Genomic DNA, 16,907 nt, shown 5'->3' with positions numbered 1-16,907 from the left:
CAGTCCCGGAAACCCCGAGGGGCAGTTCTGCCCTGGCTGGCGAGTCTGACTCTGGGTTTAGGAGCATGGCAGGGAGGTTAGGGGCAAGTGGGCGCTGGCAACGATCAAGACGAGAAGAAAGAAAGCGTCTGAATGTTGACTGTGGGACCATCGCACCCAGCTCTCCTGATGCAGGTGAACTAAGGACTTGTCTGGATGTGAGATCTATGCCCCACTAATATATATTCGAGACTAAATGCAGGATTAAGTGTCACTCCCCGACCCCCTAAACAAAACATGAAAACCACCGACAGCTTTTCCTTTGGAAAACTAGGCCCCAAATCCCAGGTATCCCTCATCTAAGAGAACTCCTCCCTGGAAGAGGAAGAGTAAAAGCCCACTGCCGTGGTGTCAGATGGTGGAGGACTGACTGTCCACTCACGCAGTGTTTCCCAGACGGCTCCTCTTCTCCAGAGCAGATGACTGGCGGGAAGCCCCGTCTTTCTCTGATAGCTTTGAGCTAGGACCTTCAGGTTGGCAGACTGGCGCCTAACCCACCACACCACCATTGCCCTGAAGCCCCTCCCCACCTTCCCTGGGCCCTGGCAGGGGGCTCTGGCCAGAGTCTCAGCAACGCCTGCTCTCCGGCTCGGCTTTCTCTCTCCATGGCTGCCCCTTCCCTGGCCACAGAGGGTGGTGATGGCCATGGGGGGGGGGCAGTGTTGGCCACTGTCCTGCTCAACCCTCCCTGTAAACCGTCCCTTTATTCAAGTGGCACCACGTTGCCGGACCCAAGGACACCAGCTGTTCTCAAACTGAATGCTGAATTACCCAGGATGCTTCACTGTGGGGATCAAAGGGCAGAGAACCCACGGCCTCTGGGTGGGTGGCCAGGTGGCACTGAAGATAGTGTCACCACCTTCTCACTGTTTTCCTGTTTTTTAAAGCGCGTGAGAGCCCTGGTGGCCTCCTGGTCACAGCTGCTGCTGAAGGCAAGGCCAGCAGTTTGGAACCACCAGTCCCTCCTCAGCCAGAGAGGGGACTTCCCACCTGATCAAGAGCCACAGTCACTGAAGACAAATGGTGCACAAACAAATGTGGTGAAGAAAGTGGATGGTGCCTGGCTATCAAAAGATATAGCGTCTGAGGTCTTAAAAGACTGGAAGATAAACAAGCTGCCATCTAGCTCAGAAGCAACAAAGCCCACATGGAAGAAGCACACCAGCCTGTGTGATCACGAGGTGTTGATGGGATCAGGCATCAGGCATCAAAGACCCAAAACAAAAAATTGTATCTATGTGAATAAGGGAGAGTGAAGAGTGGAGACCCAAAGCCCATCTGTAGACAATTGGACATCCCCTCACAGAAAGGTCACAAGGAAGAGACAAGCCAGTCAGGTGCAGTATAGCACCAATGAAACAGACAATGTTCCTCTAGTTCCTGACTGCTTCTATCATGACCTCAATTCTACCTTACAAATCCGGCTAGACCAGAGCATGTACACTTGTACAGATAAGAGCTGGAAACACAGGGAATCCAGGACAGATAAACCCTTCAGGACCAATAACGAGAGTAGACTTACCAGGAGGGGAAGGGGAAGGGGGAACTGATCACAATGATCTACATATAAACCCCTCCCTGGGGGATGGGCAACAGAAAAGTGAGTGAAGGGAGACAGTAGCTGGTGTAAGAGATGAAAAAATAATAATTTATAAATTATCAAGGGTTCATAAGGGAGTAGGGGTGGGAAATGAGCTAATACCAAGGGCTCAAGTACAAAGAAAATCTTTTGAAAAAGATAATGGCAACATATGTACAAATGTGCTTGACACAATAGATGGATGGATGGATGGATGGATGGATGGATGGATGGATGGATGGATGGATGGATTGTGATGAGCTGGAAGAGCCCCCAGTAACACGATTTAAACACGACAACAGAAAGGGCTGCGGCCTCAGACCCCCACAGGGGCAGCTCTACCGTGCCCTTTAGGGTCGCTGGGACCTGGCTCCGGGCCAGTGAGTTCTACTTGGGGGATGCAGGGATCTGAGGCGGCGGTGGTCCAGCAACGGCAGGCCACAGCAGCATGGCTGAAATGTGCGCGTGAAGATTGTGCCCTTTCGTGTTTGCTGCTGGCAGTTTCCATCAAGTCGGTGCTGGTTCACGGGTGCTGGTCCCCGGCGGCCCGTGTGCCACGGATCGAGTCCCTGCGGGTCCTGAGTCACTCTCACAGCTGCTGTTTTCTCCCACGGTGCCCTTGACCTTCCACTTCACCAAACTGGATGCCGCCCTCCAGGGACCACCTGAGGACACGTCCAAGGTGCAGATCAGTCTTGCCGTCCGTCTGTCCGTCCGTGCGTGCGTGCGTCTCAGGAGCGCGCAGCGGTCCTTCGCCTCTGGCAGCTGGGCGCGCTCAGCAGCCCTCACCAGCACCGCCCTCCAGGGCATCAGCTCTTCTCCCACCTGCCCGATTTGCCAGCCGTCCCATGCACGCAGAAGAGGCGATTGTCTTGGGTCCGGGTGCGCGCGTTGATTTCCCCTCGGTCTTCGCGCAGGTTGTGGAAACGGCAGGTGTTTGGTGAGCGATGTGGTGGTGGTGGTTGTCGTCCGTGCTGTCAAGCCGGTGCAGACTCCAGTACCGGGGCACGTCCGTCCCTGGGATGGTTGTTGGGTAGGACCCCGTCCTCTCCTGGTGAAGGGTGCAGGCTCTGAGGGTGGCCCGCTGCTCCTCACAGTGTTTCAGGGTCCAATTCCTCTGGAGCGGATGGTGCGTTCCTTTGCCATTGTCCAGAAGCTCTGCGGAAACTTGCCACTGTGGGTGACCCTGCTCATATTTGGAATACCAGTGACACCGCTTCTGCCACCGCAGTGCCGCTGAGGACAGATAAGAGCCGAGTGCCAGACAGGCGGTGGGAGGATGCTCCGCCGTAGTAAGAAGCAGACCGAGTAAGAAGCAGACCGAGGATGGCCGGACCCACAGACTGGCGCTCCTGTGCCCTCGGGGTGTGGCTGCGCTCCTTGGATTTCCTGCAACAAGAAACACTTCTTGGCAAAATCGTGAACCCAATGAAATGCCAATCCTATCGAGCAGCGGTTCTCAGCCCTCCCCACGTGGTGACCCTTTCATACAGTCCCTCATGTGGTGGTGACCCCCAACCATAACATTATTTTCTTTGCTACTTCACCACTGTCATTTTGCCACTGCTATGAATCTGGCGACCCCTGTGAAAGGGTTGCTTGAGCCCCAAAGGGGTTGTGATCCACAGGCTGAGAACTGCTGCTGACGGAGAAGCCTTCCGCCCAGAAATGGAGTTCATCTGGGCTCGGATCATTACCAGCAACTCTGTTTTCTTGTGTGTGCGGTTCACCCACAGTCCGACCAGACCGTACACTCTTAACCTGACATGACCTATCTCGCTGAGCATCAGACTGTGACTGCTGGTCTTGTTCTGTGCGGTGACTCAAAGCTTGCCGTGTCTCCCTGTGCCGTGCGTGTGCCGTGCTCGTGCCGTGCTCCTCCCGGCCCTGCGTTGACCTCACAAGTCTGGCCCTCTGGGAGCCTCTTTGCAGTCGCTGTGCCCACCCCACTCACGGGGGTCTTTCTTCCCACTGACCCTCGGCTGTACCAAGCATATCAAGCACATTGCCTTCCCCAGGGACTGGTCCCTCCAGATACACGTGTCTGAACTACCTGAGATGAAGTGTGGCCATCTTTGCTTCCAAGGAACATTCTAGCTGTCCTTCTTCCAAGACAGATTTGTCTCCTCTTCCAGCAGTCCCCAGCGCATCCCGTATCCCCACCAGGTCTGTGACGCACAGACAGCCGTGCTCGCCTCCGTCTTCTCCGGCCACTGTCCAATCTCGCCTTCCTGTGAGTCTGTTGGAAATACCATGGCCTGGCTCAGGTGCCCCGAGTCCTCAGAGGGCTGTCTCTACACTCCAGCACGGAGCAGGGGCGTTTGCAGCAGGTCTGCCCGGTGACGTGCGTCCTTCGATGTCTTCACAGCGGTGTCCTGGGGGCCATCGAGTCGGCGCTGACCCAGAGCGACAACACGGGTGTTGCCGACAAAGCCCCCAGGCTGCAGTGTTGTGCAGACACGGGGACGTGATGCCCCTGGAGGTGTCCGGGCACACGGACCCAGCGCCAGAAGCACTCGCTCCCCGATGCCCGGTGTCTGCTCACCGCTGAGCAGAGATGCGACTCGGATCAGTCCCAGAGGAAGGGGAGACCCAGGCGGACGTTGCCCCACAGCTTTGTTAACGGGATTCGCGAGTGACATTGTGCCGAAGCTGTCTTGCAAGGCAGAGGCAGCTGGGAACAGGCAGGAATGCAAGTCAGACTCAGGAGAGGGGGCTAGCATTCCTGAGGTCAGATGCTTGGGGCTGATGCAGAGATTATGCAAAAGAAGTCTACACACATGCTGTTGACTACGCAAGGGCATGGACTGTGTGGATCCGATCCAGTTTGGGATCACATTTAAGAAGAAGGGGGATTTCAGGACCTTTGATTGTGCTCAGTGGAAACCGGTACCTGGGCCAAGAGGCATCCGCAGGCCCAGATCAGGCGAGGTGTGCAGACTCTCACTGCACGCCGTCCGTCAGTCTGCCTGCTGAGCAGACCGAGAGGCTGGCCTCCATGAAGGGAAATAGGCCTTGGGATTGGAGGGAGGCTCATTAACATCTGCATGTGCAGATGACCAAGGACATGAAGGATTCTCTGAGGACCATCGCCTACAAAGACAGCCTTCAGTGTGAATCGTAAATCACCGACAGAGTCCGGTTTCAGAAGACAGGGGAAGGGGGTCCTGGGAGGGGAGTCCTAGAGGTCCAGCTGATGGATACCACTGAGAAGCGGGAAGCGGGGGCCTGATCACACCCACAAGGAAGCACGTTACAAGAGCATGCTGATTGGAACCAGACGGCACTGGTACGAGATGACGCAGAGCAGAGCCCTGGAGCAGGGATGAAACACGTGGCGGAGAAAGTGATGCTGACTATCGTCCAGTCCACCTTCCCGGGCAGGACACAGGTGCCCTGTGGGTGTCCAGAGCCGTGACTCTCCACGGGGCAGGAAGCCTCATTTTACCCCCATGGATCGGCTGGCGGGTTTGAACCACTGACTTGCAGTTAGCAGCCCAGCGTGTGGCCACCAGGGCTCCCATTTATGACCAGGAAGGTTTTTTTTTTTAAGAGTGGGGGGTGGAGGAGAGAGAGACAGAGGATTCCAGAAGTGGTGCTGGGGAGCCAGGTAGTCATCTGGAGAAAATAAACCCGAATCTCTACCTCAAAGGGATCGAAGATTTCAATGTGGGGGGGGAGGGGGAAGCAGAAAATATTTTCAAAAGACCACATAAACTCAAAGAAAGAAGACCTTCTTGAGCACAACGCAGACTAATCCTACAGAACCACGTATATGCGTATTCATTTATTAACCCCATTTCTTAAAAGCTGTCTGTCTGTGGCAGAAAACGGACAAAAGACAACCCGCCAGGTGAGGGGGCAGAAGCCTAAACCAAAATCGTCCACTGCCATCTCCGTGGGGCCCCCAGTGGGTTCCCCAGGTGGAAACCCTTAAGAGGAGTCGAAGGCCTGGTCTTTCGCTCCACGTAGAGGCGGGTGTTTCCAAACATTCGGGGTGCGGCCCAGCCCTCCCTTCACCACTACTGCCACCGCCCGGCATTCGCCCAGTGCCCGGCAGGAAGGCTGCCTGCTCTCTCCGAGAGAGGAAGAACCTGCGGGGGATGCACAGACAAGGAAGCTGACATGGAAGGAACAGACAACAGCTCTGTGAGCAGAGGCCTCGGAAGGAAGGTGCTCCACCTCCTTCCTCTGGAGGCTGTGGCTCAAAGCTGCTCGTGGAACACCTTCCTGGACAGACCCAGAGGCCTCACTCCGGCTGTAGGCAGCAAGGTGTGGCTGCGCAGGGACCCACCACTTCTGCGGGGGACACTCTGGTCAAACCTCTGGGTGGACCAGCTTGTAGTGACCAACCTTGTCTGCCGACAGGACATTGAGCTAAAGGTCGCTGCTTTATCCTCGTTCAGTCAGAAGCAGCCCCGAATGCTCGCCAGCTGAATGAAGTCCATGCGGAGAGGGACTATTGTGTACGCTTTGTCTGGGGGGCTTGTCGGGTGGACTCCTGGAAGGGCAGGGCCAGGTTGGAGCTGGAAGCCCCTGGGGTCTGATGGGGGCCTGCAGATTAGCTTCTCCTGAGGTGTTCTTGGACTGGGACCCTGTGAATGGATGAAGGGACTTCGAAAGACTCAGGGGAAAAACTAATGAAAAGATGTGTGTATTTTCTGTGAACTTCCTGAAGCCTCCTCAAGGCCCCACACAGACAGGGATACAGAAAGGAGAGAGGGGAGAGGGCCGTGGGGGTGGGGTGAAGGTCAGGTGCCTCCAGGCCTGGCTGGCTGTTCTTGGGAGTGTGGGGGAGGTGGGGCCAAGCCCGGAGCTTCCTGGAGGAGGCAGAGGGACAAGTCACATTGTGGGTGGGTGGTGACGATGCTGTGATTAGGGCGCTGTGGTGGGGCAGGGAGTGTGACGTGACTTGACACAGGAGAAGCTAGATTCGGGAAGGGCACAGACAAGGCCAAGGCCAAGGGGAGGCCAGGGAGCCAACCCCCACCCCAGGTGTCAGAGGTGGGGGAGGGCCAAGGGGAGGCCTGGGTCTGGACCAGACGCCAGCTCCCAGCCCGAGTCCCGAAGTGGTGTTGGTGGGGGGGCACCGAGGGGCGGAGCAGCTTTGGGGCCATCATCAGCATCTCTTCTGGACCATTCATCCTCTGCCTGCTTCCCAGCCCCTTCCCGCCTCGGGCAGGATAAAGGGACCTAGGCCCTGGTCCCCTCGAGGTGGCCTCCACAGGGCCCCCTCCACACAGGGAAGACAATGGGGTGGGGAGGGGTCTGGCCCTGCTGGCGGGGCCTTTGTGTTTGAGGCTGGAGTGTTTGCATAGCAAGTGCCTGGGCTACAGAGTGGGGTGTAAGCATCCCAGGAATGTGCCCTCCCCTGCCCTAGTGGTGGGAACCTCCCCCAGCCTTTGGGGGTTTGGGTCTCTCACCCGCCCCCCCCAAGATGGGAGGAGGACTGGAAGAACTTGCGGAGGAAGATCAAGGACTGCAGCCTTCCGTGGATTTCAACAAGAGAGAAAAGACTGAGGCTTGCCTGGATGGAAGCTGCGGTCAAGAGATCAAACATTGCATCGGGTACATTGCATCGGGTAAATCGACTCCACAAGACCTCTTTAAGACTTCGAAAAGCAAGGAGGCTATTCTGAGGCCGAAGATGGGCCTGGCCCAAGTCTGGGTGGTTCCAGGCACGCACAGTGCAAAGAACATTGAAAGTGCCGGGGGGCCGCCGAGAAAAACCGGATCTCTCTTGGAAGTTCAGCCAGAGTGCTTGTTAGAGGCAAGGATGGCGAGACTTCATCTCACATATTTCGGACGTGTTGTCAGGAGAGGCCAGTCCCTGCAGAAGGGCATCCTGCTGGGTAAAGTGGAGGGGCAGCACAAAAGAGGAAGGCCCTCAAAGACATGGACAGACAGTGGCTGCAGCCACGGGCGCAGACATGACAACTGTGAGACTGGCGCAGGCCCTGCGGTGGTGGGTCCTGTCGTGCCCACGTGGGGTTGCTGAGTTTGAACAGAAGACACCTGACAACCACACTAACACCCCCCCACACACCCCACCCCACACACCCGGCTGAGGGCAGGTGGTGAGAGAATGGAATGTCAGGGTCCAGGTTCTGTAGGGCACAGCCCACCTGGGCAGCCCCCAGGATGGGGCATGGCCCTCACACAGCCTTGTGTGTGTCTCGGGAAAAGAAGCTGATTTTAGGGTGTGCCCTCTGCTCTGGGCTGACTCCACCTTCTGATGTGGCCCTGTGATTTGGTGGCACCCCCACCCCGTCCCGACACACACAGGCTACATGTAGGTGACAGGGACCGGCCACCTCTGCTGCCACCATCCACTGTACTGTGTCACCTCCTCTAGCTCATTCCAAAACTGTCTCACCACCAGCAGGCTCTCCTCACCCTCCCTGCACCCCTGGAGACCACCACCCATACCCAGCCTCACAGGTGGCGGGGACCACTGGCCGGGCTGGCGAGGGCGCTGTCGAAGCAGGGCTTCAGGAGGCAGCCATGGGGGAGGGGTGTGTGCGTGCTTGTCTGCATCTCTGCGCACTCACGCAGCCTGGAGAGGGGCAGAGATCCCAGGTTTCTGGCTGGGGGAAAGACAGGGACTGTGGCATCTGGGCCCCCTGAACTCGGGGGGCCCATTGCCCAGCCACCCAGCCCAAGGAGGCCTGCCTGGGCCCGTCCACCTCACTCTCGGGGAGAGGAAGACGCCCACTCAGCCTGGCAATCACGGCTGTGACATCAGCTCACTTGGGAGTTTCTCAGGGAGAAAGATGTCTGTCATCTGGGTCCGCCTGCCTGCCCTGCCCCCTGGCCACCAGGTCGTCCCTGGACATGGGGGTGGGGGGACACATCACCTGCAGGAGAGAGAGGAGGCCACAGGCCAGCTGGAAGGCTATGGAGGCTGGGCGCTCGGAGACACCCTCCCAGACAAGGGGGCTCTCACTGCTGGCCTGGCCTTGACCCCCTGAGAGGAAAGCTTCTCCAAGGGAGGGGCCTGCTTCCCCTAAGACATACCAGGCTCCTGGAGGCCTTGCAGGGTGCAGGGACTGAGTCTTTCATGGGACACAGCTCCCCTGCCCTCACCCCAGGAAAATCCCAGGTCCAAAACCTCTCTGAGGATGTAGCTGGCAATCTGGACCCCAGTGTCCTCACCATGATACTCAGTTTCCCATTTTTGTGATGGGAAATTTAAACTGTGGGAGGTACATCACCTGGTGTCAATTTGAGAGGATTATGAATGAAGGGGTGGAGTCTGGCCTGTCAATCAAGACATGACCAATGAGCCCTCTGTGTGGGCATGGCCTTCTCCTGAGGATTCTGGGAATTCCTGGATTTCCTATTTGGAAGCAGGAGAGACTCTTCTCTACTCACTTCCTGTGAGACATCCCTAAGGAGAAGCCACATGAGCCTACCCTGATGCAGCCCTGGGAACTGGAGGAGCCACATGGAGACCCCTGCCAGCACTGAGCTGCTTCTACCTCCACTGACTTTGCACCCCCTGTGGCTGGTGCTTCTGAGGTCCTAGGTCCAAGGTCCAGGTACCACAGCGAGCTGGCTTCTCAGCTCCCGCCGGTGCGCCCTTTTTGCCAGACAGGGAAGCAAGGCTGGGGAAGTGCCGGGAGGCCATGCAGCCTGGGCGGCATTCTGGGAAAAGCCCTTCCTACACCCCACCTAAGTCCCCCACCCCTCGCTGGACAGCTCACTTAGGCCCTGCCTGCCCACCACCCAGCCGGACCCAGCAGCTTTCAGCATCAGGCGGGTGAGCCAGAGGTGTCTGGAGGGCAGCCACACCTGCTGTGCTGGGCAGGGCGGAGGGGTGGTGATTTCTCTTAAGGGAGGAAACAGAAGCCATGGCACAAGGAGGGGGGGGGGCTTGGTGCCTCTGGTCCCACAGCAGGCAGCCTCTGAGGTCACCGCTGGCGCTCAGCGAGGAAACACCTGCCAGCCAGGAAGAAGGCAGCAGCGGGCACAGCTCAGGAACGCATTGGGCACTCGGTACCCTCTGCCCTCTGACACTCAGGGGCCTGACCGCCTGGAGCCGGAGGTATGGGGTGGGGTGTGTATGTGTGTGTGTGTCCCCCGAGGGAGGGCCGGCCATTGCTGGACTGGGCAGCAGGGGGCCTCTGACCTAAGACAGCCAGCAGTCCGCCTGGCCTTACTGGCCTAGGCAGGAAGGGTGGATGCAGTGTCTGCTGTGACAGGCAGTGGGCCAAAGCTCGGCCCCAGCAGGGCATTTTCCAGGGACAGGGGGAGGGGCCAGGAGCTGCCTGGAGGAGCCAGCCAGACCATTCCCAGCTCTGGCCAGTTAGTGGTCAGTGGGGGCTGACCAGCAGTGGCTCCTGCAGGGTTTGAATGAGGTGAAAAGCTTGGGATGTTGTCCAGATCCCTATGCGGCCTCAAGTTCACCTCCTCCCTGGGCCCTCAGCTTGACCATGGTCCTGCAGGGGCTGCTGCCAGGACCCACAGGGGGTGGGGTGGGGGGAGGGAAAGCTGAGGGCTGTGTACCCAGTGAGCAGTGAGACTATGAATGACACCTTCAGGTATGGCTGGATCCAGGCCTCTCACTGACCTGGGGGTGTCCCTGTGTTCACTCCCTGGCAGCTCTCCAGCTCAGCACCCCTGGGAAGATGAGGGGGCTCTGCACAAGACCCCCCAGACCTGGCCATCCAGAAGTCCAGCTACGTGGATAGATGTTGGAGGAGCAGTGAGTTTCCCAACTGCAGCTGCCCACCCTGAGTGCTGACCACGAGCAGGGCCCTGGGCCACGCCCCCCACTTTGTCCCCATCGCAGGTCTCAGCAGTGAGTCCACTCAGGTGCTGAGCAGGACAGTCACCTGCCAAAGTCACCAAGCCCCACCCTGAGCTCCCGAGAGTCCTCAAGCGGGACCCTGGACACTGGCTGCTGGCCCCTGGCTCAGAGTCAGGGAGCAGGCAGACCTGCTGGGGGCCCTGCCCTCTCCTGGGGGGCTTCTTTCCAGGAGGAACTCATCGAAGGGGAGTACTTGTCAGTGCTGAGAGAGACAGGCCTGGGGACACATGGTGGCTGCTTGCTTCTCAAGTGGACCTCTGTGGGGACAAGCAGGCCTTTTGCTCCAGAGCAGGGTCACCTGGCTGTTGCTTTGAGAGAGAGTGCGTGCATGGGGGACCATCCCCAGCACCTGCTCCTATGCTCCAGGCACCCAGGGCATGCAGGGTGACACCACATCCCTCACAGGGGCAGAGGGCACTGCTACGGGGTCCCCTCCAGCAGCTCTGCTGTGAAGCCACTGATCTCAGGCAGGTTCCAAGGACAATGACCCTCACTGCGCTGACCATAGGGACTCCTGGGCACGGAAGGCTCCCTCTCTCTATTGAACTGAGGCAGATCCATGAGAGGGGTCTGCATGCTCAGAACCAAGGTCAGTTGGGCCTCAGAGGAGGACGTGGGGCTGGGGGAGGGGGGCAACCTGTCCCTGCCCCAATGAGCCCACTTGAGGAGAGAAAGCACTCTCTTTTCTGGTGCCACCTCCCCCTTGGGGACTGCCCAAACCTGGGTGACCCAGCCCCATTCCCGGAGCTGGTCAGGGTTGGAGGAGGCAAGATTGACCAGGGTAGAATGACTGGGCAGTGTGGAGTCTGAGCGGGGAAGGTGGTTTGGGAAGGGGCCTGAGGATGGACACTGGCCAACAGGCTCTCCCCAAGTGAGAGGGAGGGGCACGCCTGCCTCAGCAGACAGCCCACCTGCTGTGGGGCTGACCGCAGCAGTTGAAACTTCCTCCCAAGCTGGTGCTCTGTGCATGTTCGCTTGTGAGAGAAGGCAGCCTGGAGACCTGCTCACTTTCCCCAAACTGCCGAGGAAGCCACAGCCAAGAGGCTGCTCCCTTACCCACACCAAGGCAGACACGGAGGTGGTGGTGGGGGGGACTGCCAGGACGCAGGTTCCCCTTGGAAAGCTTAGGGACTGCCCTGCTGAGCTTACCTGTGAAGGGAGCAGGGGGCTCTGGCCACATGGTCCCCTCTGTCCCGGCCTTCCCTGTTCTTAGGAGACTGCAGTGTGGGAGTCCAGCGTCCCCACCAGGAGGATCGCCCCTGGGGAGGGGTCAGCAGTGGGAAGTCATTTCCTGGGCTCTGGGCCCAGTGGGGTGGGCTGGGAACTCTCAAGGTGAGTGGTTCTGTTAGGTAGCTACTTTAGGGACAGGGGTGGGGGGGATCCCTCCCATGCGGCAAAGCCCCCATGGACAAGGCTGGAAAGAAATCAGGCATCAATTAGACACCTATGAAGACCCCAAACTGAGCATGCTCCTACTCAAGCTCCTGAGCCAGGTGGGAGGTATACCTGGGCGGTCCAAACTAGGCCCAGGCTCAGGACCTCACCCAGGTGCGCTTAACCCAGCCAATGGGGTCAACCAATACCATCAATCACACCTCCCCAGCCAGAGGTTTGAAATCTGGCTGTGAGAAGGCCTCTCTTTTTTTTACCTGCTCCTGGTCAGAGGCAGGGTGGAGGGTGGAGGTGCACACGTGCCCCCTCAGGGCCTGCTTGGGGCCCACAGCCTCTCTTGCCCCAGCATTCTGGCCTCCTCACTCTCTGGCCTCTGTGTCCTCCTGCCCCTTGCACCCTCAACCCCTCAGGCCCTGGGATCCACGCCCCCCAACTCAGTTCCAAACGTGTGGGTGCTCTTTTCCACAAGGCCGCTTGGGCCCAGTTGTGAACCCCTGTGAGACTGTAGAGTCTGAAACTTGCCCTGTCCTTCAGAAAAACCCACTTGGATTACAACACTGGCTTCGGCGTGAATTCTTTCATCGTGTGAGGCCAAGAACCGAGGTCTGACCCACGCGAGGAACCTCACCATTCAAAGCTACCCAAGTTCCTCAGGGACACAGGGGGCTGTTCTAAGACCCCACTTCAGAAGCCCTGAAGGGCGGGCCACTCTGTCCTGCAGCCTCACCTAGAGGCAGAATCAGCTCTATGGCTGTGGGTTTGGGCCTCCAAATGGGCCCCCTGCTGTCAAGGTGCTGGGGCAGGAAGCCAGCCCTGGGGTGACCAAACCAGATGGCTACAAGAAGACACAGGCCACACCCTCTGTCTGTCTGACCTCAAGGTCTAGCTCAGATGTGCTCCACAGACCATGGACAGGGAGTCAGACAAACACCTCCAGGGTGGGGGGGTAGTGCCTGAGGATGCTGATCTTCGTTCACTGTCAGCCAGACCCCAGACCCCAAGCACAGTGATGCAAGAACCACATGGACCCTGAGCCTGGGCCATGGACCCTGAGCCTGGGCCATGGACCCTGAGCCTGGGCCATGGACCCTGAGCCTGGACCATGGACCCTGAGCCTGGACCATGGACCCTGAGCCTGGACAATGGACCCTGAGCCTGGGTCATAGACCCTGAGCCTGGTCCTTAGACCCTGAGCCTGGGTCATAGACTCTGAGCCTGGGCCATGGACCCTGAGCCTGGACCATGAATCCTGAGCTGGGGGTGGGCCATGGATCTGAGCCTGACTCTGGAGCCCCATGGAAGAGCCAGCACCCGGACAAGCTCGCTCCCCAGCTCCCTGTGATGACAAGCCCCGTCCCATTTTGTAATTTAGTAATCACACACATTTCATTATGTTGTTTCGCCTGAAGAGGAACCTGCTGTTACAGGTGCGGCGATCGGGTGTGGGGCAGGTGCCAACACACCTCGGGACTCCTTACCCCCCTGGCTCACCTTCGCTGTCCCCACACTGATGTCTTCACATGCCCTGATCCCACTAGCGGCAGGTGACAGACAAGCCAGACCTCCTCTGCTGTGGGAAGAGCAGGGCAGGGAGCCGGCGTCTGCCTGGTGGGCAGCCGTTGGCCAGGAAGCACATAGCACGGCTGCTCAGCCGGGCGATGAGTCTGCTACTATGCGGATGGAAGCAGGAGCAGGTGAGGGTGGCAGAGGCCTGTGCTGGCCTTTTGCAGAATGTTCTCCCAGGTCCCTGCTCAGCCCAGCCCCCGACTAGCCTGGGCCTCCCTGATTTATACCCACACAATCGCACACACACATATACAAACATGCAGGCACATTTGTATGCATGTACACTTGTGTAGGAGCACACACTCACACACACGGATCCGCACATTCACTTGCAGACATGCACACATTCATACACGCACACTCTTACGCACACACTCGCAGGCACGTACACAGACACCTCTCCTTCTTCCCAAGCAAGGGCTCTGTGGAAGCAGGCTCCTGCGGGCACCAAGCACAGCAGGAAGGGCGCAGACACGCATCCTGATAGACCAACCCCACCCCTTGCCAGGGCACCCACTTCCTCCCTTTCCTGCTCCTGTGTCCCAACAAGGACCAGACCCAGCTTCCCACACCTTCTCCAAACGTCCTGCTCAGCCTCCCCTGGGCCCCGTTCCCCGAGTCCCATACTGTGTCCTCTGGAGCTCTGCAGGCCAGTGGCCTGGATGGGGGTCACTGCAGGGGCAGGACCTGCTGGCCTCTCAGTAAGGGCACCAAGTCTGTCTGACCTGGTGTGGGGCAGAAGGACAGCTGGGCTCTGTGGGAGCTCAGTGGCTGTCACAGCAGTGGGGAGGGGTGCTCCCTGGGCCCTGCCCCAGAACGCAGCCCCCTCCTCTTCCCCGTCCCCCACCCCCTGCAGCCAGCTCTGGGTCGGAGGTGGAGGGGGTCAGCACAGACAGACAGACAGCATCTGCTTCACTTCAGGCTCCTTCCTGAACCAGCTCTGGGCCGGCTATTCCGAGTGACACTCTCAGGACCCCCGCTTTATGGAGAAGAGGGCAGGCCCCCTTCTGTCACTGGCCCCCTGAGTGATGGGCCCCAGGGGAAGGCTGAGGCCATCCTGTCCCATTCCACCTCCCTGCCCCAGGAGCCACAGAGGGACTTGCCAGCTGAAAGGCGGTGGCAGGAAGAAACTGGCGCTCGGGGGCTGGGCTTGGAGCCCTGCCTCACCGGGCACACACGCCCTGGGCCAGGCACTCTAGGTCCCTGCCAGCCTGGCCCTGTCCTCGGGGGACGGGAATCCAGGGGATGAGAAACCACATTCCCAGGGGCCGTGCTCTCCGGGCCCACTCGGAGCTTGGCACGCAGGCCCACCCTGTGGTGGCCGCAGGGGCAGGCCCAGTCCTGCTCCCCTGCTGAGCGCCAGCTTCCAGTGAGGAGAGGCTGTGGGCCAGGGTCCTGTCGCCTGCACCCCCCCAGCTCTGGGAGCCCCTGAGAACTTGCAACCTAATCTCATTTTGGCTGGCTGTTTTTCACATAACCAGCGTATTTTTACCTCCCCTCTGGCCCAGTGACGGTCCATCTGATTTACGCCCCGTGAGAGGCCCCAAGGGACTGAACCGCCAGCAGCCTGAGCCCCTGTCAGCTGGGGAAGGCAGGCCTCATCTTGCCGATTTTTGGAAATTATTGCCCCAAATGTTTCCCAATCCCGGTGCCGATAAGGAGGCTATGGCGGGCGGGGTCTCATGATCGCCTGGCATTGGCCACCAACGGTGCATGTTTGTATTTAAATGGTCCAGAGCCTCCCGGGAAGGCACGTTCCCACGCCCACGCGCTGCTGCACCTCTGGAAGTTGGCAAATGTATTCCTCAGCTGTCAGGGCAGAAACGAGACAAACTCTGGACGCACTCGGGCGTGCAGGGCTCTCTCCCTTGCCCCTGGAGACATGAAAATGGCTCACAGATGTGCCGCCCGCTGGCGTCTGCGGGCCGATACAGCGAACCAGGTTCCTGGGGGCGACCAGTAACCCAAGCCCCATCTTAACAGGCCATGGGGGTGCAGGGGCAGAAGTTCTCAGCACATCTGGAGCTGAGGGGGTGGGCTAAGCCCCCCCGCCTTGTGTGTTGGGGGATGTATGTGCAGGACCTTCCCCGATTCCTGTTGGGGCAAAAGGGCTTGGGTTTGGGGATATTTGAGTGTTCCCCAGAAAAATGAGAATAGACTTTTTTTAAAGGCATTTCCCAGCTATTTTTACCCCAGGGCAGGAAGGGAAGAGGGAAAGAGGAGAGACAGCAGGAAAAAGAGAAGCGAGGGAAAGTGGAGGACTAGGGCAAGGATGAGGGCAAGTTTGGGAGGTGGGACTACGCCCTCCCCCCCCACACACACACACTCCCTGGTGACTCAGCCACAGGGAGGCTGGGCTTGAACTTGAATGCCAGCCTGAGGGGCGGGGCCCGCAGTTTCGGCCCCTGGGGCCTTTCTTTCTGGAGAAAGTTCTGAGGCTCTGCAGGAGGTGGGGCAGGTCTGCTGTCCCCCAGGGCCCTCGTCTGACACCCACCCACCCACCCTCCTTAGGCTCCAAAGGGTCCCCCGGTTAGCTCCAGGGCCTGGGCAGTGTGGGCATACCTGGGGACTTCTGGTGGCTCGGCCAAGCCCCACAGCCCTCTGGGAGCCTGGCATGGTCACCCCAGGAGGGTCCACCCTCCTCAGCCCGCCATTGTCCAGTCCTGAGTCTGGCCAGCCTCCTCATTCCTACTTTTCTCCTCCCTGTGTCTCCCAATTCTGACAGTCCCAACCACCTCCTGGTGTGCCCCAGCCCTCACAACCCCACCCAGGGGAGACAGCGGGGTTGTTGACCCCTCGGGGGCCCCCCATGCCAAGTCCTGCACAGCCAGGGGACGCTGGGTCCAGGGGCCAGAAAGTCCTGGGGGTGGTGGTGATCCTTTCAGAGTTTGAGAGACCCCACTCCCCAGACCCTTCCCCCCATCTTCTCTGAGCTCCTCTGGACGGTGCATTGACCAGTGAAGTCTCCATGGACAAAGGACAGGAGCGGTCTTCCATGGCCAGCTCGGCTGTCCACCTCTGGGATGAGGAGTCCCAAGGGAGCCAAGGGCTCATCCCTCAGCCCCCTGCCCAGCACCAGGCTTGTTAGCACACCTGCTGGTGTATGTGTGTGTGGGAAACATCCAGAACATGCCCGGGCATTCCCCTCCTGCATCTCCCGTGAACGAAAGGGTCTGCTTCTGGGATGCTGACCCTCAATCCCAGGGCCTGGTGGGCAGCGGAAATCTCACAGCCACCCCAAACTCTGGCCCTGAGCAGTCACCAGACAGGGGATGGCCTGGGATGCCTGGGCATAGCGGGGGCTCGAGGACCCAGCTGTGTGGGTGCTCCCACTGGCCCTGCACCCTCATTCAGGCAAACCCTCCTCAGTCAGCCTCCTAGTCTGTCCTTCCTGCCTCCAGGGGCAGCATCCTGCCTGCCCCTCGACTCTCCCACCCCCTAACCCGGACCCAACTCAGGGACCTAACAAGCCTGAGGGACCTAGTGGTCAGAGCCAGGAGCCCTCAGAGGCAGGAAGCC

Source organism: Tenrec ecaudatus, chromosome 10 (assembly GCF_050624435.1).
Source record: "Tenrec ecaudatus isolate mTenEca1 chromosome 10, mTenEca1.hap1, whole genome shotgun sequence".
NCBI lineage: Eukaryota > Metazoa > Chordata > Mammalia > Afrosoricida > Tenrecidae > Tenrec > Tenrec ecaudatus.
This window is presented reverse-complemented; position numbering follows the sequence as displayed.